The sequence below is a fragment of the Mustela putorius genome, unplaced genomic scaffold (genome assembly GCF_011764305.1).
Source record: "Mustela putorius furo isolate JIRA1106 unplaced genomic scaffold, ASM1176430v1.1 tig00000224_pilon_pilon_pilon, whole genome shotgun sequence".
In the NCBI taxonomy this organism is placed as follows: Eukaryota; Metazoa; Chordata; class Mammalia; order Carnivora; family Mustelidae; genus Mustela; species Mustela putorius.
Genome location: NW_025421321.1, coordinates 15,088,435 through 15,112,930, shown reverse-complemented (window position 1 = coordinate 15,112,930; position 24,496 = coordinate 15,088,435). Strand labels below are relative to the sequence as shown.

Genomic DNA, 24,496 nt, shown 5'->3' with positions numbered 1-24,496 from the left:
GCAACTAATAAAACACCTGCACACCCCTATTTCTTTATCATGCAATATTTCTGCAGCACATGAGGGCATTATAAACCCAAATTAACAGATGAAGCATACAACAAAGCTCAGAAGAGTGAGGTGGACCCTCCAGCATATATAAGCAATAGCACCCAAGCCAGGGCCATATCCATGGCTCCAAGATGGAGCCTGTGGGCTATTCCAAGCTGTACCTCAGACCTGGAAATCCAGGGAGCATAAAGATATCTCCCAGCTAATTAAAACACAAGCTTTACAAGTATGTAGAAAATCCCTAAATGAGTGTGGTTTTGGTTTTTGTTTCTAATATTTGCATGATCATGAAAACATTTCAGGATCACATGTATACTGTAGACTCTCTCAAAAGAGAAACGGATTTACAAACATATACAATTTCCCATATAATTTCAGGGGTTCATGACACACACCCAAAACCCCTGGCGCAGGGCTTCCCAGACCCTGGCCGAGAATCTCCAGTTGCTCCTTTGCACACAGTGTGACTGTCAGGTCTGTGCTCTGTTTAGAGACGGTGACAGAGAACAGGACTCTGGCTCACAGGAAATCACTGATCTGGAGGGAAGCCAGACCGATAACCCTATAATCACAGACCAGGGGTACCATGGAGGCGCACACACGGCTGTGAGCAGCACAGAGAAGCTAAGCAGGAGGTGGAGTTGGAATGGCTTTCTGGAGGGAAGAAAGGACCTTCAAGTGAGGATGATACACACCACGGGACTTCAAGAAGCCCGGAGAACCCTGAAGAGTTTAGAACGTGGTATTCTGAGGAGGCAACAGGTCTTCTGAGATCTTCCCCATGCTTCACCCTGTTTCCTAGAGTGATGGCTGAGCTTTAACCAGGTGTTTCCCTCTTTGTATTTACCCTCAGAATCTGTTCCAATTTTCTTGGAAGGTTTCACAGATAAGTGGCTGGACATCACCCAAACTGTCTCTGCTCACCCGAACTTCCTAAAGGAGGCATGGAGACATCTACTGAGAGCCTAGCACAAGTACACGCTGGGATAGGTACCAGGAAATCAGAAAGAAAAGCCACACTCAGGCCACAGGAACCTACAGGGAATAGGAAAGACAGGCCGATCAGCCAATGCTTCTCAGGGCTCTAGGAAGTAACCATAGGCTGTTACGAAGAGCTAAGGAGAGACATGCAGAGAGGAGGGTGGGTGGTCTGGGAAATATGGTCCGGCTGGGATGCAATGGGGGCCAGCAGAAATGGGTTTGACCTGTGTCTTTCCCGACATGAACCTAAACTGCCCTTCTGTGTGCCCAGACAGAAGGAAGGGAACTGAGGTTTACTGAATGCCTACTGTGTGTGAGCGCTGACCATGTAGTCTAGACACCCTAGTTCATTTACTTCACTAAATCTTCATTCTAATGTCATTATCATCATCCCTATTTTAAGATGAGGAAAGTGAGGTTTCCCAACATACTTCAGATCATAAAACTAGCAAGTGGCAGATCCTGCATTCCAGTTAGGGTTATCTGCAAAATCTAGTCTCTCTCTCTCTCTTTAAAGATTTTATTTGTCAGAGAGAGAGAGAGCACAAGCAGGGGAAACAGCAGGCAGATAGAGAGGGAGAAGCGGTCTCCCCACTGAGCAGGGAGCCCAAAGCAGGGATCGATCCCAGGCTCTAGGATCATGATCTGAGCCAAAAGCAGACGCTTAACTGACTGAGCCACCCAGGCGCCAAGCAAAATCTGCTCTTTCTAAGATCTGATGAAGCAACTGCCTCGAAATCCTCAGTCTGGATAAGCTTTGGAAAAGTTCAGCCTAGTCACGCTGAAGTGCGACAAGCAAAATCTGCTCTTTCTAAGATCTGATGAAGCAACTGCCTCGAAATCCTCAGTCTGGATAAGCTTTGGAAAAGTTCAGCCTAGTCACGCTGAAGTGCGACTCGCTTTTGGAGCCATTAAGTCTCTCACTGGTTAAAGGTGAAGCAACAACAATGAAGATGATGCTGGTAACAGTGAACACTTACTGAGCACCTACAGAGGGCCAGACTTAATGTTAAAATCTTTGCGTGTATTACACTATTTAATCCTTATAACAAGACAGAATAGCTGAGAGAACCTTCTCAGGCAATGCGAGGGAGGTATTTTTGATAGGACTTCATAAGGTCCACTGACCTTGTGTGAGTGCCTCATTTCACAAGAATCAGAGTGCAAGTGTTCAGAGAAGTCTCAGAATGACTTCACCGTCCAGCTAATAGCCCCTTCCACTCTCCCTTACTGACATAACCAAGGCTCCCCCAGTTCCTCTGTATTCCCGGACCCAGCTCCAGTCCTCTCCTCACTTGCCGCAGGTCAAGCAGTACCTTGTACCAAACAGAAGCCCTGAAACCTCTCCTGCTGATAAAAAAGGCCACCAGCCTTCTCTAGATGTGCCTACCTGACTTGGCAGTTGGCATCTTGAGAGCTGGGTTGAGTTTAAAGAAGCTGTATGAGATTTACTCCCAAGTCCTTCACCAGATTTACTCAAGAAAGCCCCGCCATCATGGCACGTTTCTCATACCGCAAGGCTATCTGCTTTTGGGCAACGGTCATCCATTGATCAAAGGTGCTATAACCCTACCTTGCAGGTTATCTCTGCAGTCTGGGTGAGAAGGCAGAGACCTAACCCTACACTATTTTAAAAGAAAAATCTTGCTATAAAGTTGACCCTTGCATTACATGGGCTTGGACGGCTCGGGCCCAGTTATATGTAGATTTTTTTCAATAAATACATGGGGGAAAAATTGGGGGGAGATTTGTGTCAATTTGAAAAAGTCACAGAGGAACTATGTAGCCTAGAAATACTAAAAATTTTAAGAAAAAGTTAGGCGTTATTGTAAGAATACAGAATACAATCCATATAACATAAAAATATGGGTCAATCAACTTTGTTATCAAGACAATGCTTCCAGCCAACAGGAAGCTATCAGTTAAACTTTGGGGGAGTCAAAATACGCAGATTTTCAATGGTATGGGGTGGGAGGATCAGAGCCCCTAACCCCCTGAGTTGTCCAAGGGTCAACTGCATATGTTCTGTCAAACCAACCATTGTTTCATTCTTAGCACCTCTGCCTACATAATTCGCTCTCACTGGCATGAATGTCCTTTCACCCTCTACACTTGGGGAACCCCTCTTCTTCTGACCTCTGCTCAGGTATCACTTCTTTTGCAAAATCTTACTGCACCCCTTCTGGTGGGAAGCAATCACTTCCTTTCCCATCCCCTGCCCCTGCAATGGCACATTTAGATTATCAGAGCCCGGGGGCACACCTCCTATGCCTTCCCCACAACAGCCTCAAGGGTCATGGTGGCCAAACCAAAATGATTTGGAGAGCAGAAACAGGGTCTTTCTTTCTTTCTTTTTAAATTCGAGGGTAGTTAACAGAAACAGGGTCTCATACTTCTGAATAATACAGCACATTGGACAGGAGATAAAAACTTATTCTGGAATCCAGAAGACCTTCGTTTAAATCTAGGTCCTGCTAGTGTGTGACCTTGGACAGATCAGTGAACCTCTTAAATTTTTATCTTCTCTAAAATGGGCAAGAGAAATGACCTCACGGCGCTGTTGTGAAGCCTAAACGAGATAAAGCACAAGAGACGCAATGCCTTCAAGTTAGCAATCGGTCAGCATAACTGTTATTAAAGCGAACAGGTGGATACCTTTCAAACGTAAGAGCTTTATCCACATGTACAAACTCTCTAGTGTTCTCTGTTTCAAACACTGGCTGAGGACACAGAGCCTTGCTTGTACCAAACAGGCTTCAAGGGCTCCCAAGGGCTACCCTTCCCTCTCCCCACCAGCGGAGCTGGAAGAGACAGATGGAAGATTGAGTTTCTTTGGGGCAACTGGCTAGTTTACGTGAGGCCTACTGCCTTTATTCTTCAGGTCCAGGGCCCAAATTTCATTCCAATCCTGTTTCTAATGCTGTTCACCAAAGAGTTCTTTTTTGTTTTCGTTGGGTATGACGAGGCCGCTCCCAACGATGAAGAGGCGACAGCCCCGATGACACAGACTCTGCTCCCCATGACGCCACTCCAACAGGGCTTTCGAATCTTGCTTTCAGGAAACATGTGTGTGTGTGGGTACGTGTGTGTGGGTACCTGTATGTGCACATAAGAGAGAAACCCCTGAGGGGGGAAAAAAAGCTGTACCAGAGTTTGAAAAACTCTGTGTGTCCTGTGACTGTAAGTATGTTTTTGTTGTAAATGCAGCATTCCCGAAGCCCTTCTCCCCCATTCTCAGGTGAGTTCAGTGCCCGGCAGGGTTGCCAGATTCTCTACTTGTCCTTCCTATACCAATTTTCAGTTCATGAAAGGCCCTACCACCACCCAACCTCCTTGTTCCTTTCCCTGCAACTCAAACCGCCAGCACTTAAAAGCTGCGTTTCCTGTAATCTCGCCCTCTGAACAGCTCATGGATTTCTTTACTCAAATATGTTTCTTGGAAGGATAATGGGTTCAGGACTTTTGAAGTTTGATTTTTTAAAATCCTTGGTTTGGGCAGTGAGAAAGAAATAAGAGCCTAGACAGTAGCTAAACTAGAAATTGCACATTGCCAGCTTTCCTTTACAAAATATATATGTATCTGCAGGCAGAACGCTTAGTTTAAATGTTTATCTGCTGGGCAGCTCAAAGTAGTAACTGCTCTTTGCAAACTGACTCCAAACAACATGGTAGAACCTTTTTGAAAAAAAAAAGAAAATGTTTTTATGAAGAAATGCTGACAATAATGAACCACAAGAGAACATCTGAAAACGGCAGTGTGTAACCGCCTGGGACAGCTCAACCACAGAGCTCAGCCATGGGAGACATGTTCTCTGAAGATCACCTTCATTCGGCCTCCAAGTTACCAAAGTTCTGCGCAGGCTGATCAGTGACACGCTGTTAACCCCTGAGTGGTGAAAATGGCAGCTGCCAGGAGCTGGGAATTAACCTCCATCACAGTGACACCTGTCCAGGCCCTGCAAGAGCTGGGCACCGCACTGGGCCATGTATGTGGCAAAAACACGGGGGCATGGGTGCAATGACAATAGCTACTTGCATCCGCACCATTCCTTTTGGTGCTAGGAAATAGAGCGAGGGAATTTTCCAACAAGGACAGAGGAAGGTGTCTAGTGTGGTGCTTACTTCAAAGAGCTGCTTGAATGGTGCTCCTTAATTATTTGGAACTACAAATGTGACTTAAATAAATGAAAGGGTGCCTGATTGCTGAATGCAAATCCCTGGTTACTTGTTGATATCAAAATATATAGACAAAATATGAAAATTCTTATTTCATCTGAAATTTCATTTTATTCGTTCATTATTTTTTGCCTTGATGAATTCAACTGGAAACGGAATTTTTCAGATTCCAACCAAATGGTCTAGACAGTTGGAAAGAAGGGGTTTTACTCTCTAGAGCAATGAGATGTGGTGTACCTTTACTTAACAATGATTCTTTCCTGACTATGGGAAAAACATGAAAAAGACTTTATAGCAACATAAATACAAAGACTTTGGAAGCCCTAGAGATTAAAACGGAATCATTATTTTCAGTCTTTCCCCCAAATAAAATGGAATATTATAAAGGGGAAAAATATAGATATTTAACACAAACAGTATAAAACTTCCCTAACAAAGCAAATAATCAGTAGATTTAGTTTGAAATCTTGGCATAGTCTTCCCTCCCTGGGCATGTGTGAGGGTTCCCTTGGACTCTGAATCAGTAAGCCGCACACTGGTCTACTGGTCTCCCCGTGGACAGCTGGAAAATCTGTCTGGATATACATACCCTCAGGGCTCCCGGGTATGATAAGCTGTGTGCGGGGCAGGAGCTGAGGGCGGCAGTTCATGCAGACAGAGGGAAAGAGCTGCACATTCCTTTGAATAGCAAAAGTCCTCACATTGTTTCTACTCTGGTTCCACAAAAAGCTGAGAGATGAGCCCATTCAGGCAGCCAGTGATTTCTAAAGGGGTTGAATGTAATACCTGGCTCCAGCTCGTCTTGCTTCTTTTCTTGTAGATAGTAAGTGGCTCACAGAAAACAGTCCTGAACACACAGGGTCTCTGTGGGATAATAGTCACTACTCAAAGGCCAATTTCTTGAAGCAAATCCCATTCTAGTTGTAAGTCACTCCATTAAACTTTACAGCGTGTGGTTCCATATTTACCATGAGTGGTTTCCAGTTCCCAAACACAGGACTGGGTGGGCAACTCAATGGACTACACAAAATAATTTACCTTCTTTTAAATCTAATATACATACTTAGGGGGAAGGTTCAGAAAGGAATGTTCATGGTCTGGTTGAAAAAGTTTGTTTTTAGCTTTCCAAAGTTTCAGAACCCGCGATAGCTCTCTATCGCCACATTAAATACAAGTTTCTCATTCTGGCATTCCAAGCATCCTCAATCTGGCCCAAGACTGGCGGAGCAAATTATAGGTGCCGAGTGAATCTTTCTCAAACCAACAGAACCTGACTTTTCAGGTGACTATATCTGAAAAGATATTAAAATCTCATAAAATCTAAACATCCTGTGAGTCAAGTAAGGGCTCAGCAAACACTGATGATAATTTCTAAAGAAACACTTTTAAATGTGTACAGTTTTATTAACTTGTGTGTCTGCTAGATGTCGGGCAAGATGCTAGGTATTTTTGAATATTTTATCACATTTTTAGTACTCATATAAACCCTTTAAAATAACTATATAATACTGTATAAACATATGTAGGTTTTGCTCTAGATGGCCTAAGTGGGAACATGTACAGAATGATGAGTTACCCAATGAAATGTAACCACAATCAAATAAATTGCATTGTGCCAATTTCTTTCAGTTATGGTAAAGCATGTGTAATCCTTTGTAAGCAATTTATCCCACTAATTCCAATAGCTGGAACTCATATTTGCAGACCCTGTACATAATGAATTGGCGGCTTAGGAATGTTTCCTACTGCTCTAACTAGTGTTTTTCAAAACAAAACCTAAAGCTTTATAATATATGATCTTTTTTAAAAAAAGATTTTTATTTATTTGACAGAGAGAGAGAGCAAGCGAGCACAAGCAGGGAGAGCGGCAGGCAGAGGGAGAGGGAGAAGCAGCAAGGAGCCTCATACGGGGCTCGATCGCAGGACTGTGGGATCATGATGTGAAACATCAGGCAGATGCTTAACTGACTGAGCCACCCAGGTGCCCCTATATTATCTTTAAGAAAGGCAAATTAGTCACCAGGAGGACATAATAACTGACCCAAAGTCATCCACCAAATTATGGTCCTTGTAGCACAGCCATCAACCAGAAGTTAATGAAGAACCCCATATCAAGCTGCGACAGGCACCCCAAGGTTGTGGCAGTGTCCTCTGCTGACCTCGATGGACACTGATTACCTCTGGTCAAATCAACTATAGTCACTGAAGGTACAGCATTCATATAGAGACAAGTTCTGAATGTCAAAGAAGAGAAATCGTTAACATTTTTAATGATAAGAAGCGACACATACAGGTCAGTACTTTGGCTTGGAAAAAAATAATATACGTGATCATCAGCTCTAAGTGACTATTTTGGTGGCGTGAAAGCTGCTGTGAAGTAGAAACTCTCACATGGGCCCCTTGGTGTCTCTGGAGAGAGGCTACTTTTAAAAACATCCTTAGAGTAAAATATTAGCATCTAGCAATGTGGCCACAGGCAAATTACAAAATGTCTTTTCACAGCCTCACTTGCAAAAGGAGATTAGAGTAAGGGACCTCTAAGGTCCCCTTCAATAGCCAAATCCTGTAATTCAATGGACATTTCAACATCCCAGGCAGAGAGCTATATTTTTGTTTTAAAATATCTTTATGACCTCTCTTGACTTGCTCCATTGCTTAACCTCACAATAATACTGATGCCAATAATAAAAGGTGTATGTCTAATACTACCCACACTCAATCTTTCTATACTTGGAGCCAATTTTCTCTAGTTTGAATCTCTCTGGAGTTGGAGAACAAATGACCAGTGTCTTCGACACACAGGAAAACCCTTCATTAGTTGTATTGGAATCCTGTCATTAAATCACCCCTTGCTCTTCCCTTCCGCAGACTAAAACCACTCAACTCCTTTAATCATGTAGAACCTCTTCTCTAGAACCTAGCTAATTATTTTGCCTCTACAAAGAGTTAAATGAATCTTCCCAATACTATCAGCTAAAACAATGATTTGTGCTAGAGTTGGATGAGGGAAATTTGAGCATTTCTTTGGATTTCATTACTCTCCAGAGATTGTAATTTGTTTTTGCTAAAGCTAATTAATGCCCCTAAATGACCTTCCTCTGTTTTGCAGCATCATTTCGAGCTAAAAATCAGAGAGAATGGATTTTTAAAAAACCATGAAGTACATGGAAAGTTTTGAAAAATTCCAAGAAATTGCATATTTTTGGCCTGAAAAAAGAGCAGAAAAAAGCAAGGAATACTGAGATGTTAGCAACAGACCCACCCCATGGAAGATTCTTTCCTCAAATGAAGACCACAATTAGGTAAACTGAGTCACACATCAGCAAGCCTACAGCATCCAAACAGCCGTATTTTTAAATACAGCTGTATTTTTAAATACCTTCAGGGAAAGTTTTGCATCCTCCTATGGTTGCCCCAATGCCCATGTTAGTGTCACAGCCAGAAAGTACTTAAGTATAATTATACTTTTTCCTGCTTCAACTTAATTTCTTTTTGCTGATTCTATATGCCAGGCAAATAGGAATCTGGGTCAAATTCTGAACTCACATGCCAACAAAGACAATACATGGATGGCAAATAAACACATGTAAAGATGCTCAGCATCCTTGGTCATTAGGGAAGTTCAAGTTAAAACCACAATGAGATACTACTACACACTCACTAGAAAGACTAAAATGTTAAAGGCTGAGCATACCAAGAGTTGCCTGGGATATGGAACAACTGCAACTCTCATCCTTTGCTGGTGGGAATGTAAAAGGGTACAATCACCTTGGAAAACACTTGACATCAAAAGTGAAACATACGCCATCCACACACCCCACTCATTCCACTCCTAGGTGTTTATGCTAGAGAAATGAAAACATATGTCAGTGCAAAGACTTGTACAGGACTATTCCTAGCACCTTTATTTGAAATAATCAAAACTAGACATAGCACAAATGTCCAGCAAGAGGTGAGCCTATAAAAAACTTGTGATACATCTGTGCAATAAAATATATTCAGTGATAAGAGGGAGCAGAAACACATAATAACACGGATGACTCTCAAAATTAACACCGCTGAGTGATAAAGGCAGACACAATAGAAGGCATAATGGGGGATTCCATTTATATGAACGGAAACGACATAAACACAAATTAATTTATGGTTCCAGAACACGGAATAGCTGTTGCCAGGTAATGGGAGCAGGGTGGCTGGAGATCACAAAGAGGCACAAGGCAACTTTTATAGTTGATGGGTATGTTTCACTATCTTGAAGGGGCGATGGTTTTATGGGTGTATAAACTTACCAAATAGTACACATTAAACGTGCACTTTATTTTATACCAATTATACCTATATAAGGCTGGGTTTAAAGAATAACCTTTCACATACTTTAGAAAAGTTGCTATGCTATGGACAGCCCATCTGGTTTCCCCTTCTCTGCCTCCAGCCCCACCCACACAACATCCCAAGTCTTCCCTTCCTCAGATCAAACAGGCACAGCTATTTCCTTTGAACTTTTATGACTAGAATTAACTTTTCCTTGTGCTCTCTTAAAGAATCAAATCAATAAACACTGGAATCCTAACGATTAATCATGTAAGAGCCAAAACACAAAAACTGGTGTTCCCCCCGCCGCCCCGGGACAATGTTCCAAATCAACATGCTGTTCTAGGACAGGCTTAGGGAGATTAAGTGACTTGCCCAAGCTCAAAACAGGAGTGAATGAACAAGCTGAGATTCAAAGTCAGGTCTGTCTGCCTCGATTGCCTGTGCTAGTTGCAAAAACCAGTGTGCCTCAACTATGAGGCTTTGTACCACCATAGGACTGAACAGCAGTAACATATGTTAAAAGAAGTTCAATTTCGTTACACTTACGCACACTTGACAACTCAAACCATTCAACTGAGCAACGCCAGATTTGTTGGGCCAGCTTTAATAAACACATCTGCATTTAGCAGTAGGATTTTCCATGTGGTTATTAAGGTTAAACAGATTTTTCCCCCATCTTGAGTAGATTAAACTGCTTCCTAATATCTTTTATTTTTGCTTATTCCATAGCAAAAAGGCAAATTTCAACTTATCCCAGTTTGAATCATGCCAAATACTGAGAAAACAGAAGCCAAGTTAGTACACTGTTGTTTAATATAGTCCAAATGAATTCACAATGGAGACCACTGTGCAGAGTTTAAAAATGAAACAAAACTGATCACACAGACACACACACACACACACACACACACACACACACACACCCTACCACTAATTAAAAATATATTAGCGTTACAACTATACAATTTCAGTGGTGGTGTTATCTTTGTTTGGAAGCAAGGTACACTACTTTACGACTGAAGCCCTTCAGCATTTAATTAGGTTACTAATTATAAGGAGAATCACATTACCTTTAAGTCCTTCCCTGGATTGTGACTGAGGCCTAATACATTAATTTCATGGTGATTGTATTTTAAGATGGGGAACATGTCAATAAAGAATTCTGGCCACATCCTCCAACAAGTACATGGGACTGAAGGTTTGGGCTGTGACACAGTTTGATACATTTTCTGGAAAAAAAATAAAAATCACTAATTCCCACTGCTAACTTTAGTGGCAAGAGATATTTTATATTGCATTTTAAGCAAAAGCAGCATTCCAAGGAATCTTTACAGAAGGTATATACCTGGTTATAAAAACAAACAAGAAAATTATTGACATTTATTTATCTCCATTTGAATTTAATGAATTTAGCCTCAGTCTCATCTTACTTCTCAGCTTCCCTCCTTGCCTATCAAAAACAAAAGCCCCCCGCCAAAAAAAGAAAGAAAAAGAAAAAAAGTCAGTGCAAATTATATGAGTCATTCTTCAATCATGCCAAGGATATAACCTTCAACCTAAGATTAAAATACAGTGCTATGTGTGAAATTCAATACTGTTTAACTTTTGGGTGCTAAGATCTAATAAGTACATTTCAAAGGAAAATTAAACAATCTGGATCACTTCCATTCATCATCATGATTTCATTAGATTTCTATGGCTTTGGCGACATTTGCTGTATTTGGATCCTGGGTAAACTGCTGGAATTTGCCATCGTTTAGTTTATAATCTGTATCACCAGTTCGTACAAGGCACAGAAAAGTTCTCCACTCCCTTAGATACTTCAAAGCATCTCACTTATTATTTAAATGATTATTCTGACAAAACCACTAGTTAAGAAGAAAGCAAAGAAAATTTATTTTTGAAAGTGGAGATTTTTAAAGATGTGTCTTTCATACCAGACTGTTTTGACCACCCATGCTATTTCTGGCAAAATCTTTCACATCCTAAAAGAATACTTTTTTAAAAAATTCCAATTTTTCTTACCTATAAGAACTGGTCAGGGCTTATTTTGGCTGCTTTCACTCAAAATGAGCTTTTATTTGAGTTTAAATTTTCTATAAATTTAATTTCTATAAATTTATAGAAAATTTAAACTTACTTTAACGTCCTCTTGGATTCCTATATTTTCTTGCCTTCTCTACGGAAAATACTAAATCTGAGAAAAGTACTGCTGAAACCTTGATGACTATCTCACAACTTCTTCAAAGAATGTCAGGCCAAGTGCATAAGCACCACTTGCACACGGAAAAAAGAAGCATCTTTTAGTCAGGGTTCTGAGTTTAGGACTTCTGGGTTAACAAGAAAAAAAGTTTCAGATTTAGAATAGGGTTATATTCCTATTTCTTTCTTTTTTTCTACCCTGAAATTCACACTGCAGCTAGTTAGCCAGGGAACATGTTTGCAGGGCTTAAGAAGTTTCTTGGTCTAATTGAAAAAAAAAAAAAAAAAGGCAACAGTGCAGTCCTCAAAAAGAACCCCATCACCAGGAAAGCTGAAAGAATTGGCTAAGTCACAGGTCAAGAGCCTTCCAACAAAAATGGGTTGGGCTGAGGACAGAACCTAACAGGAAAGCACAAGGTTAGATGTGAGTTTAATTTGGTGAAGAAACATGTGCTTGACCACTTAATGGCTGCTAGATACCAAGAGGAGGTTAATTTACCTAATCCTCCCTCTGGTCCTGGAGCATTTCAGAGCCACTCTTTGAGCACCAGAGCAAGAGATGCTACTATTCTAGCCTTCGAGAGACCTTATTCCCCTCCTTTTTTACATCTGTGGAAGGAGAGTGGCTGTCGTGGTTTAGAATCCATCATTTTCAAGAAAGGGCTCTTGCAGTCCCCAGATTTCCCAGTACGTCCATATGATGGCGGCCAAACAGTTTCTTTATTTTGTGTTTGTTGAGGTGTTCGGGGCTCACAGCCTGATGGCTCTTAGAAGGGCCAGTAATGCCTTACATGCAACAACAATTCCATTCAAAATAAAGCAGACCATGCAGCCTGACCCTTTGGTATTTAAAGTAATGGAGCTGCCAGGAAGCAAGCATTATATAATCATTAATTAATTTATTTTTATTGTGATAAAATAAAAATAGCATAAAACTTACACAATCTTAAGTGTACAGTTCAGTGGCATTAAGTGTGTCTTCCAAGCACCAGTTTTAGGACATTTTAGACTCTGGCCTCAATGTCTAGATACTCTGTCATTCACTGGCTGATACTCTTGGCTCCACAGAGGTAAATGTCATTCTGTTTCCACGTAACTTCTTGGCTAAGTATTCAAAGTCAGACTTCATTCAACACACCACGGTTTGCCTGCTTGAGGTGAAGAATGAACCACCAAATCCACGCATTTGTCTATTTCCTTCCAGATGGAAGACAGAAACTCTGATATTCTCCTCCCTGCCATTAAGCCTTTCGGAAAATAAGGAACCCACTATTCCCTGACCTTTGGGATTTTTGCAACCACCAGACTGCAGTTCAGAACACAGACAAGAAACTGTCCAAGGAAAACATGCCCCCGAACGAACAGGATATAAACAGAGCTGTAACTAGGTAATTAATGGTAGGGCCCTGACTCCCCTCACTTCACTTCTCTGATAACAATCTGCCATTTTATCAGCAGGGTCTTTTATCTGGAAGGATTCACTGTGTTCTGCTGCCTGGAACTATTCTGGGAAGGGACAAAGACAAGCTTTCATCTTGGAAAGGAAATGGAACCACATCTAGAAGGGATAAAGAAGAGTCAAAGCTGTAAAAAAACAAAACAAAACAAGAAAACCTCTCAGTCTTTCCCTGCCAGAAGGGAGAGGTAAATATAATAAGATGTCCCCTTTCACTGAACGCACAGGAATAAAATCCTGGTCGGGAAGAAGTCACTGCAGTCCTCACCCCGGCCACATGTCTGAGGGTGGCAACTTGCTTTCTGCCTATGTTCCAAGCTCTGCATCCTCTCTCCCCACCAGCCTTATCCCATCCCTAACACTTCACTCAACCCAAGCCTTCCATTTCTCTTCCCGTCAAAACCCAAGAATCTTAAACTAAATCATACTGTGGTAAAACTGACTGAAAATCACTTAAAAGTAATATGCCTCACAGTGGGATTTCCATTTTAGAAGGGATCAAAACCATACACTTAAATAATGAAAATCTACCTGTGAAACTTCCAAGTTCAGCTCAAACTGGAGAAGGCATGTGAGAAAACTGGGTGGGTAGAAGGCACTGTGTAGGACTTCTGAAATCATTGCAGATAGGTTTCAACTACCCTAGGAGTAAAGCTGGTCCGAATGTATGACTACAGTGGGGTTAGAATCTGACCCTGTGAGTGGCTGCATTCCTAAGGGCAAAGGGGCTGCCAGGGAGTTCAGATGAATTAGCAGTAGAAAGCATTCCCTTACTTGCCCTCCACATACGGCCATTCCACCCAGACCTCATAACATGTCATGGACTGTGGTTGTGGAAGGACTCCGGAAAAGCAGGGCTTTGAATTCCCCAATGTACTTAGAACTGGGAATATTTACCCAGAGTTGAGGCAGGGTGGCTGGTGTGTTCCAAGACCCACAGCCTCGGGCTTATAATCCCAGAGCACAGCTTGCCTTGTGACACTGCTGCCCTTCTGTTAGGCTGTGAAGCAATTCTGCGGAGGCCCAGTTGTATTCAGGGCACTTGTGACAGTTCACAGAGCGCAGACAAGGGGACGGTGTAGAGGACACCTCTCTGTTGGCCACTGTTCAACGGGGAATTCTATCAGAACACAGCATTCGAAAGCTGCTCCTTTTGGGACGTGTTCAACCATGCAGCAGGAGGCAAATCCCCCTCTAGCCTTTTCAAGTTTTCCCTAAGTCCAGTTTTTATTCTGGCCATGAATTAAATTCTGATGTCTTAAATCATGCAGAAAAAAGAAAAGTGGGCAAGAAGTGATTGAATTATACTAATTGTATAGCACTGAAGCTCAGCTAGAAAACAAGAATTACATTTCTGAAGTTTCTCTTCACTAGACTTATGCAGGTTATAATTAGTATTAAATGAATTTCACTTTTCATTTCATCCCAGCTGAAAAGATGCTGAGCCTTAAATTCTGGCTTTACAGGATAAAGATTCTTCTGGGGGGGGGGGGAGAATAAAGAGTCAAGCAAAAAACAAACCCACATTACTTACGCATCACCCAAAAGGACAGCCTTAAGGGACTAACTTGTTTAGCGTTTGAAAATATTTTCAACCCACTGCTTTGTAAATTATTTTCTTGTCTGTGTGACACATCCTTCTGAAACAATTCAGCTTTTCCTTGGCTGCCTAGATATATTTCCATAGTTTCTACCCAAACAGATGGCCTTTTCCTGTACGATTGCAATAATCAATAGGAGATGCTTATTTACACAACAGCCTTCACACAAACATATATTTTTGTTAATGCTCTGGACATTATAGGGAAGAGAAAAATCTCATTCACGTGGGCCCGCCTCGTTTTGGTTCTGTGATTATTTTGACTGAGGCCAAGCCAAAGTTTACCTCTGGGACTGAGAGCTTTCATTTAAAGTTAGGAGACATGTGGCCATCTCTTGGGGACTGGTGGCCAGAACAAGAACATCCCAGGCCAAGAATTCTCTGCTACAAAAGAAAAAAAAAAGCAACCCAGGGGGCACATCTAGCTCTCGGTGTGCCTCCCAGAGCGTTTTGGCTAGGAGTCTTTGGTTAATGAAGGAGGGAGGTGGGACTGTGTGGGCGAAGAAAGCAAAAATAAGGCGGGGGGCAGCAGATTTCAACCCACCTCAGTGGCCTTGTGTGGTGGGTTATCAACTACTATATAGTAACCAGATGAGACTGGTATCCCTCATCAGAACAGTGTCCCAAAGTTACTATATGCAGTTTGGAGTAACGAAACTTTCATTTCATAATAGGCCATCATCAGAACACTTCACTGATTCAGACTGGCCGTTTTTTCCAGAGAAGTTTAGGATTATCACAGAAGAAAACATTGACAAGTTAAAAAAATTTCAACATGAACTGACAGTCTTGGATTCTGTCTTCTTTCTAAGAGGATAAAAAGAGGGTGATCAAGTAAGCTACTGTGTGTCAAAGTCTTTCATAAATATCTGTTGTCATTTTTTTCTTTTTCTTTCAACAACTCTGAAGGTTTGAGAAGTTCTGTGAAGTTTTGCCCGTGGAAACGTAAGATGGTAGAGACAGATGAAAAATATACTCTCTAGAGGCGCCTGGGTGGCTCTGTGGGTTAAAGCCTCTGCCTTCGGCTCAGGTCATGAACCCAGGGTCCTGGGCTCAAGCCCCGCATCGGGCTCTCTGCTCCAAGCCTGCTTCCTCCTCTCTCTCTGCCTGCCTCTCTGCCTACTTGTGATCTCTGTCAAATAAATAAATAAAATCTTAAAAAAAAATTTATATATATATATATATATACTCTCTAATACTTTAAAAGTGATGCAGAAGGAGAAGCCCACAAATAATCTCATTAAGACTTTATGCTCCTTGGGCCTCAAGACACATCTTCTCTTTGCTAAGACACTAGCAACTGTGCAATGACCCATGATTTCCTGTCAAAAGGAAAATTTCTTTTGTAAGAAATTCTCAGTATTTCTCAAGAATCTCAGAACTTCAGCTGAGCCAGTTTTATTCAGCAACCTGTCACAACCACTTGGGCTTACCTTTCTTCCTTTGCTACTGATTTCAGATTAGAAAATGTGACCACTGCAAGGCAATGCCCAAGGCAGGTGGAGGGAGGAAAGCTCAAGAAAGCACGGTAAAGTCCAAATGTGTGTTTGTTTGTTTGTTTTAAGATTTTATTTGTTTATTTGTCAAACAGAGATCACAAGAGACAGGCAGAGAGAGGGAAGGAAGCAGGCTCCCCGTGGAGCAGAGAGCCTGAGGTGGGGCTCGATCCCTGACCCTGAGATCATGACCTGAGCTGAAGGCAGAGGCTTTAATCCACTTAGCCACCCAGGCGCCCCCAAATGTGTGTTCTTTAAAATCGTAGGTTAATTTTGGAATGTGATGTTAGATGTAGTTGGCCCTAAGAGATGGATGTCTAAGTCTTAGGGTGCGGAGGAATTACCTGGCAGCTTGTTTTGAAATTGCTAACTTTCAGGTGTCTATGGGACAGGCAGAAGGAGCTGGCCAACAAAACACTGAATCTATGGTTCTGGACAAGTTCTAGATCTAGGACATCACTGTATGTGAGGAGCAACCCCAGAGAGTGCATGCAAAGTGGAGATGAAGAGAGCAGAGGGTAGGGCAAAGAGGCACACCAATATCTGGGAGGCAGCAGGAGGAAGGGGTCCTACCAGAGAGGGAAGAGGTAACAGCCGAAGACAGCCACAGAGGAAAGAGGGCCACAAAGAAGGGAGTGTGCTTTAAGAGTGTCAAATTTCAGAGAAAGGTGAAGAAAGATGAGCACTGAAAAGTATCTGGTGGCTTCTGGGACTAGGTCACTTCTACTGCATCTTTGTAGGCGCAGCCACAGAGTGGGCGCCTCTATGGAGAGTCTAGGTCTTGGCCTCTATTCTCTCTCGTGAAGGGGAAGTGATGAAAATAAGGGCATTAGGTTGGGACAACGACACAAAGTAGGCCCTGCAAATATATTTAAGGGACAGTTGAGCTGGTGATGAAGAGCTCTCGCAACAGAAAGTAGAGAACAAGAATAAACGGCGAAGAAGGGAATACCTGTAACTCGCTCGTGTGGAGGGGAGGCAAGAGGGGCCCTCCAGACTCTCAATGCTCAAGGCGAATGAGGGAAATAAAATATGAAGGAAAAAGCAAACAGATATGAGGGTGAATGCATCTTGTGCAGCTGATGTGACTAATGCAGCTTGTTTTAACTAGAAGATTATAAATAGACCGGTAAGGGTCAAGGCCCAGAGGAGAGGGAGGAAAAAAGCTGTGCCAGTCAGGGAAAGCTATTCCAAACACGCTGGGTCATTATTTCCCCCTGTCCTCATTTTAAGCCTACTATAATTCATCTTTGCCTTCCTACTCTATTCCCTAATTCGCATTTGCTGCCTGAAGAGAAAGACATAGATTTTTTATCTTAAAATGTTCCCCACTACGTAGGATAAGACGACTACCTATCCATTGGCATTTGGGGCTTGCTCCCGTCAAAGCCTTCAATTCAGCATTAAAAATGCCTGCTGAGCACTTTGGCTACAATTCTTGCTAAAGTAATTAAGACCAAGGGAATAAAATCTCCTTAGGGAAAGAGATCATTAAAATATTTTTAAATTTAAATATTATTATGTTTGTAATAGTTTTCCTACAACTTTTATTATTTCCATAAGCTTTAAATGTATAACCTGGAGCAAATACTGTCCTTTTTAAAATTAGCGTAGAGTCTCTATCATTGGTTTCTCTTGTTGGGCAGCAAACCACGTATTTTGTAAATTTCCTGGGTCACCCTTGATTCAAGTGAAAGCAAAGCTCTTTATGATGACTTCCAAGTTATGAATCATAAAACTCTCTTTCTCTTGTTAGATCCAACCATCTACAGAGTAGACAGCCTGACTTTTCTCTCATCTTGCCTGAGCTGCTAATCACTATGGGGGATTTCTAAAGGTCCTCAAGATAGCAGACTGAATTCTCTTGTTCTTTTCCCCTTGCTACTTGGGAAAGCTTTCTGAACTTCTCCAAGAGCCCCGGTGCTGTTCCCCTTGTTTATAGGCCCTTGGTCCTGAGTGTGTCACATAATTCGGCGGCTAAAATTCAGTATGTTTTATCTTACTAACTAGATTGCAAGTTCTTCCGAGGATGAAGACCTTCTTTCTTCACTTTGCATCTTACCAAGACCTAACACTAGCTAGGTATGCAATGGATGTTTAACAACTACTTCATCAATCTATTAACTAATTGGATTCTAACTTTTAGAGTGGATGGCAGCAACAGGCCATGGATTATCATCATTGTCAAAAATTTCACCTAAGAATGAAGCTGTTTGCAGATCAAATCACTTGTTCTAACATGACCTGCATTGGCCTGTTGAAGTAACAGATAACATTGAAGAAAAGCTGGTCCATACAAGTTTTGTTTTTTTAGCTTGCTTTGTCAATGCATTCCGTAAGAGGTGAATTCCTCATTCCTTTTGCTCAAAAACATATTTAGAAAATGGTCTTAAAGAGATCTGGCACCAGAGATGAAGTTGGCCAGGCTCTTTGCTAGGAACTAAGAGATAAAAATCAGTGACAGATGACAGAGTATCCTTTATACCAGTTCTCTTTGCAAAAAAGCCACACAATGCAGGAAACATGATTTCATTCCACATGCTGAATCTTAGCTACCCTTGGGTAGAAGTCAGAAATTCAGAAGGCGGTGAGCACAATGCTTCCCGTAAAGCGCTAGGCAGGCAGGCAGGGCCATGGTAGAAAGGAGACAGAGTACGTAGCTGCCCGAACTGATTTCACAGCATTAGGAAACAACCTTCCCATGTCTCCCCTGTGGAAGGCCCCAAACTCCAAAACCAACTTTCATTGCTGTATTTCAAAATGTATGTCTAATACAACAAACAGCCCCAAGGAAGGTAATGACTAGGGTCATTTACACATCTGTATGAAAGGAAGAAGTGGGCACAGGTCTGGCTTATATGCAAAGAGGATAATGGAGCAGCTGGAAAACCCCTGAGCAGAACTGAACATGTGCACCTTGATGATCCTGCCCAAAGCCTGACCTGGTATCAGAGTCACACTAGTAAAACCAGAGGTCAGAGTTTCCACACACTGATGGGACGGCAGTTCCCTTCTTTATCCAACCATAGCTGGGAGATCAGGAAGGTATAGGGACATTCCTAACCTTTAATCCCAATCTCCCAGGCTCACAGAATTTAGCAGTAACCACAGGAGGGGTGGAGTTCTGGATGTTTCTGAGCGCCAGGTTGGGAAACAAGTCCTACATTAACAGCACCGGCAAAGACCTATTCTCAGTTGTCTCTTCTTGTCATGGGCTAGGCTCGGGGACTCCTGTGTTCTCTCTATAGGCATCTCTGTTCAAAGAAGAGCCTTCAGGAAGTTTGGACAACAAAGAGTTATCTATTTTAATCACGTTTCAGAAAAGCATCTCTCTGACTTTTCTCAAAGACTCAGATGTTCCTTGTACTCGTCGGAAAACAAATGTGGTTTCAGCCAACATCTGGAATGGAGAAAAATATAGCAACCACAAAAAAGATAATTAAATTAATAAGGAATGCTTTTCAGACATAACATCCCATAGGCCAAAAAAATGTTTTCAGAACTCTCCAGAACGAAATTATAGAAGTTACTTAGAAGCTAAACTTAAGTGAATTAACTGCTGGAGGGCACCATATGGGAGCAGACCTCTGTGACCCTATGGACCTTGCTAAGAATGGCACCCCAACTTCTTTTCTTTGTGTGACAGAGGAGCCCATAATAAAAATGTACAAGTAACATGTTATCATTTTGGAGGCAGGCTTGTCATTTCCTTCACTGTACATTTGCAATCTACATCTAGGTTGTGCAGCTGTTCCAAAATAAGACGTCTCAAAAAGATGCCCTGCTGGTCATCTCACTCAACCTCAGACATCCTGCAGAAAGCCCAGCATGTGATCAGTTTTCCTTGAATACTTTCAATGACCGGCAGCTCAGTGTTACAGAAATCTATCCATTCCCTTGATGGAGCATGCTAACTTTCACAAAACTCTTCTTTATATTAAATCTGAAATCTACCTCTCAGTTTCCCCTTGGGAGTGCAAGAAAGAAATTATGTGCCTTCTTCCATATGGCAGCCTCTCAAGAATGTAAAGACTACTACCATGTTGCCTCTAAGTCTTTTCCAGTCAAACTGTTTCCAGATGTTTAGCTTCCTCCTCATCTTGGTTATCTCCTCTGGATAAATATTAGTTTATCAGTGACCCTCTTAAAATGGGAAGCCCAGCACAGAATAACAGAAGCAGCACAATGATGTAGGTTTCATCTGACCAGCAGAGTTCAGGGGGTCTACAGTCTTCATTATCTGGAAACAGCAACTGTGTCACACTACTTCCACAGGACTCACCAGGAAATGCCATTTCCCAAGACTTTCTTCATAAAAACTGCTAGCGAGCCAGGCAGCTCTCATCCTGTATGTACATAATTTTGACTTTTCTTTAGAAAATCAGAATATGACACATATCTCTATTAAAAGACACCTTGATAATCTCGGCCCATCCATCCAGGCTTCCAAGGCTATTCTGAATCTTATTTTTAAAATCACGGACAATGTCAGACCTATCAAATAATAAAGAGTATACAGAATAATACAACAATCAACCACTTGCCCAGAATCTAGCTTTAGAACCCATCACAAATAAAACGGAAGCTCCTAGTATTTGTATTTGCTTTCTCCATTTTAACCCCTCCTTCACCAGCCACACTGAAATAATGCCCACTGGCCTGAATTTGTGTTTGTCACTCACATGCTTAAAGACTGTTTTGAATGTTGATTCCATCACCACTTATATTTCTGTTATATACAAACCCTGATAAGCATGCCTCTAGTCCGGGTTCATTTAGGTAGGTAATTCAAATGTCGACTAAAGCGGCATTGTCCTTGTCCATCAGCCTGGTAATCCCGTCAAAACAGGGAGGTGACTCAGGCATGACTTACTCTTAGGGAATCCTTCTCCACCTCAGCAAACAAACTTTTGCAAATAATACCCTGAATGATCCCAGTCTAAAACAGTCAGTATCAATACAATTGTTTGGTCACTGGTAAAATAGGCCTTGTCCCTTCTCTTTCGAAAATCCTTCTGCAAGCTCCCAGCAGAACACCCGCCATCCCACATTTCCCCCAAATCACTGACATGGTTCTAGGCTCACATGTGTCTGAGGCTGTAAATTGCCTGGGTCCAGGGATTTGCCTTCATCAGCAGGCCAACACAGTAGCCTTTTTTTAAAATCTGCTCCCCTACATCTGGCTTCAGGGCCTTCCTTCCAGTTAATTGGTTGGGATAAGCCAAAACAGGTGTTTAAAAAGTCTGCCCTCTTTCTATCATCATCAACCCCTTCTTCTCTCTAGAACTTTTCTTAAAAACTAAATCAAAGGGCCTTTTATCTGCTATTTAAGTATTTATGTAAGTAAGTATTTTTTGTAAGTAAATATTTATGTAAATATTTAAGTATTTAAGCAAGCAGTATTAGCCCCATATACAGAGTGGCAGCCTGAAGCATCCAGGGGCCCTCCTCTTGCATGCCATAAAAATCTGTAAGGCTTGTATATAGATAGTTCTAGGACTTTCGGCAGAAAAATGACATCTGCCCCCTTCCCCGCTTCCATCCTTCCCTCCTTCTTCCATTCTTATCAATCCAGGCCTCTAATTCGGTGCTAACGCCGGCAGCAGGGTAGCTGTGGGAGGGGCTTCCAGAGCAGTTTGCAGGATAGCAGTCAGGGCAAAAGGGTTCAGGGGCCAGGAAGGACTCAGCTCACAGGCCCCTGAAGCCAGAGAGCACCCAGACAATATCCAATACTCAAATCTGACCGATAAGGAAACAGAGGGTCAGTGAGGTGAAGTCAAAATAAAGGTAAATGTGAAAGCTCAGACTGGAACACAAGACTCCTGAAAGGCTAGTAAAACACAACACCCAGATGAGCTTCCTCTACCTAACCAGTAACTGGTGGGATATGAAACATGGCTCCTAGTGTAGGACCAGGAGGCTGTACTACTTCACAGACCCGCAGATCTGCTAAGACACAAAATGTCTCAATTTGCAAATACTTTCACTTCTAGGTTAATAACTCATTCTCTGTGCCCAAACCTGGGTGAGGCAGAGAAGGGGACCAAAGAACAAAAACCAACCAAAAAACCCAGAGTGGCTTCTGCATGGAAAGAGGCTAAGATTTGTTTGGAGAGAATAAGCACCAAGCTACAAATTACAGTTATTTATGATCCCGCAGTGATGAATGGAAGGATAAGAGGTTAAAGTAACAAATGCTATATAGCCTTTCAGAGGGAGAGACAAGCCAGAGCTCAAGTGAAGAGAAAGGGAGGAGGGCATGTCTTCCTTCCCACCAATGTCTCAGCCGCTCTCTGCCTGTTTATCTCTCTGTGAGGCAAAGCTGATCCTCTAACTTATCTACAAGGATTCTGGGAAGACAGAGCAGATAGAAATGGGCCATGCAGCCTTGAAGAGGAGTTCCTGGTATTATAATCACAAACAAAGGGAGAAGCCATCTATTGCCTACCCCAAAAACCTCAGCTCTACACCATGGAAAACCAGTTCCTTCAGCTCCACAACCTGGGCAAGGAGTAAAGTGGTAATCCTTGAATTATGTAACTATCAAGGATAAGAAAACAAGGGCCAATATTATTTCTCAATATCACAGGGTTAAAAGGCCTAACTGAGTTTTTGAACCTCCTACCCTTCCTCCCTTTTTAAGACTGGTACAATCCAAAGGTTCCATGAAATGTTTTTTAAATGTATAAAAAATTTTTTTTTGATTCCTGGCTAAATATTTCAATATCTCAACGACAGAAGTGTCCACAGGATGGGTCCCTAGGGGTGATTTCCACTGCCACGTATTTAATTGTGTTACTAGCACCTCAACATTTTTCAGAGTAAACAAGAGCAGATCTCACTGAAAAGTTTTCTAAGGTGAACAATGAATGATTTGAGGAAAGATGTACTCAAAGTCATTTGTAACGAAAATAAGCCCCCAAACGGGTGGGGCTGGGGATGAGGGTTGAGAGACCCTTTTAAAACCACCCAAAAGAATGGTTAAAAGGCAGTGAAAGGGTTTCCCCCACAGGTAGTAATTCAATGCTGAGATCTGCTGTCAGTAACAGCCTTCTCTCTCCGTGGATATCCTTACATACGTGGGTACCATGCTGGTTCCGAGAGGGTAGAGAGTCTTGTCCAAGAATCACAGCTAGTCAGTGAGTGGCAGAGCTTAGACAGAACTGGGTCTCTTAAACCCAGCACCTTTGTTCTATCCAAGACACCACGCTGTGGCCCAGGTTTGGGGCATATCTAGTTTTCTGTAGTTCTTCAATTCAAACTTGAAACTCCACTGTAAAAGGGAATTCAAAGATACGTGTAGAGGAATATTCTGGTCTCTAGAAAGCCCTAGACAAGGAAAGTATATTCAGGGAGCCAGCTGGGGTCGGTGGTATCTGAACTGAAGGGTAAGCGGTCTGAAACTGAAGGCATCACACTGGTATGGTAAGGGGCCATGAATCTGGATGGAGCACAGCATTGGGTACATAACACACACTGGATTAAAAAAAAAAACTTGTCAACAAAACACTATGATGAACATTATCATTTCTGTTCCAAGACGCTGCAACTGCACACATGCCTAACTTTGGAGAACCCAAATCAGAACTTCTAAGATTTCAGTCAACAAAGTAGATCAACAGAGATAGAAGTTTCTACTCCCAAATGCTGGATGAGGAACAAAAAGACAAACAATACTCACAAACATCTTACACAGAGGAAGGAAATGGCAGGTAAGTATACACAGATCAGAGGGAAATAAAAAGCTGTCACTGGGGCTTTTAATCTTCTGGTTGTGCAATTCACTTCAGCACGGTCAGAGCAACCCTCATGCTACCCCCACCAGCTGAAAAATTTCTATTTAACTAAACTCAGAATATCCAAGAGCCTGATTAGACTCTTCCAAGTACATAAATTAACACTGGCAATGTTACAGAAATAAAGCACCGCCCACCCACTTGTGCATACCTCCATCTTTTCAGCTATTAACCCAACTCAAAACAGCCCAATCTTTACCATCTCTAGCACCGCAAATATTGCCTGGAATGACAGGTTTTATGATCAATCCTTCACTTCCTTCATGAATAATTTTCTCCCAAGTAATGTAAATCAAGCGTGTACAGTTTTACAAATTCACTACTTTTATGGTTCATCTGCCCAGAGTGATTGTGAACATTTTAGGGTAGCACAGGGTTTTCAGTTAAGCCAGGCTTCCTACATAGCTGGTCACAGACCAACCCT

At 42.0% G+C, this 24,496-nt stretch overlaps 1 protein-coding gene across 7 annotated transcripts in view; it reads right to left on the bottom strand.

Annotated features, from left to right (window-relative positions):
- The window catches only part of THADA (THADA armadillo repeat containing), a 322,081-nt gene that overhangs the window by 153,424 nt on the left and 144,161 nt on the right, over positions 1 to 24,496 (bottom strand). The window lies entirely within an intron of this gene.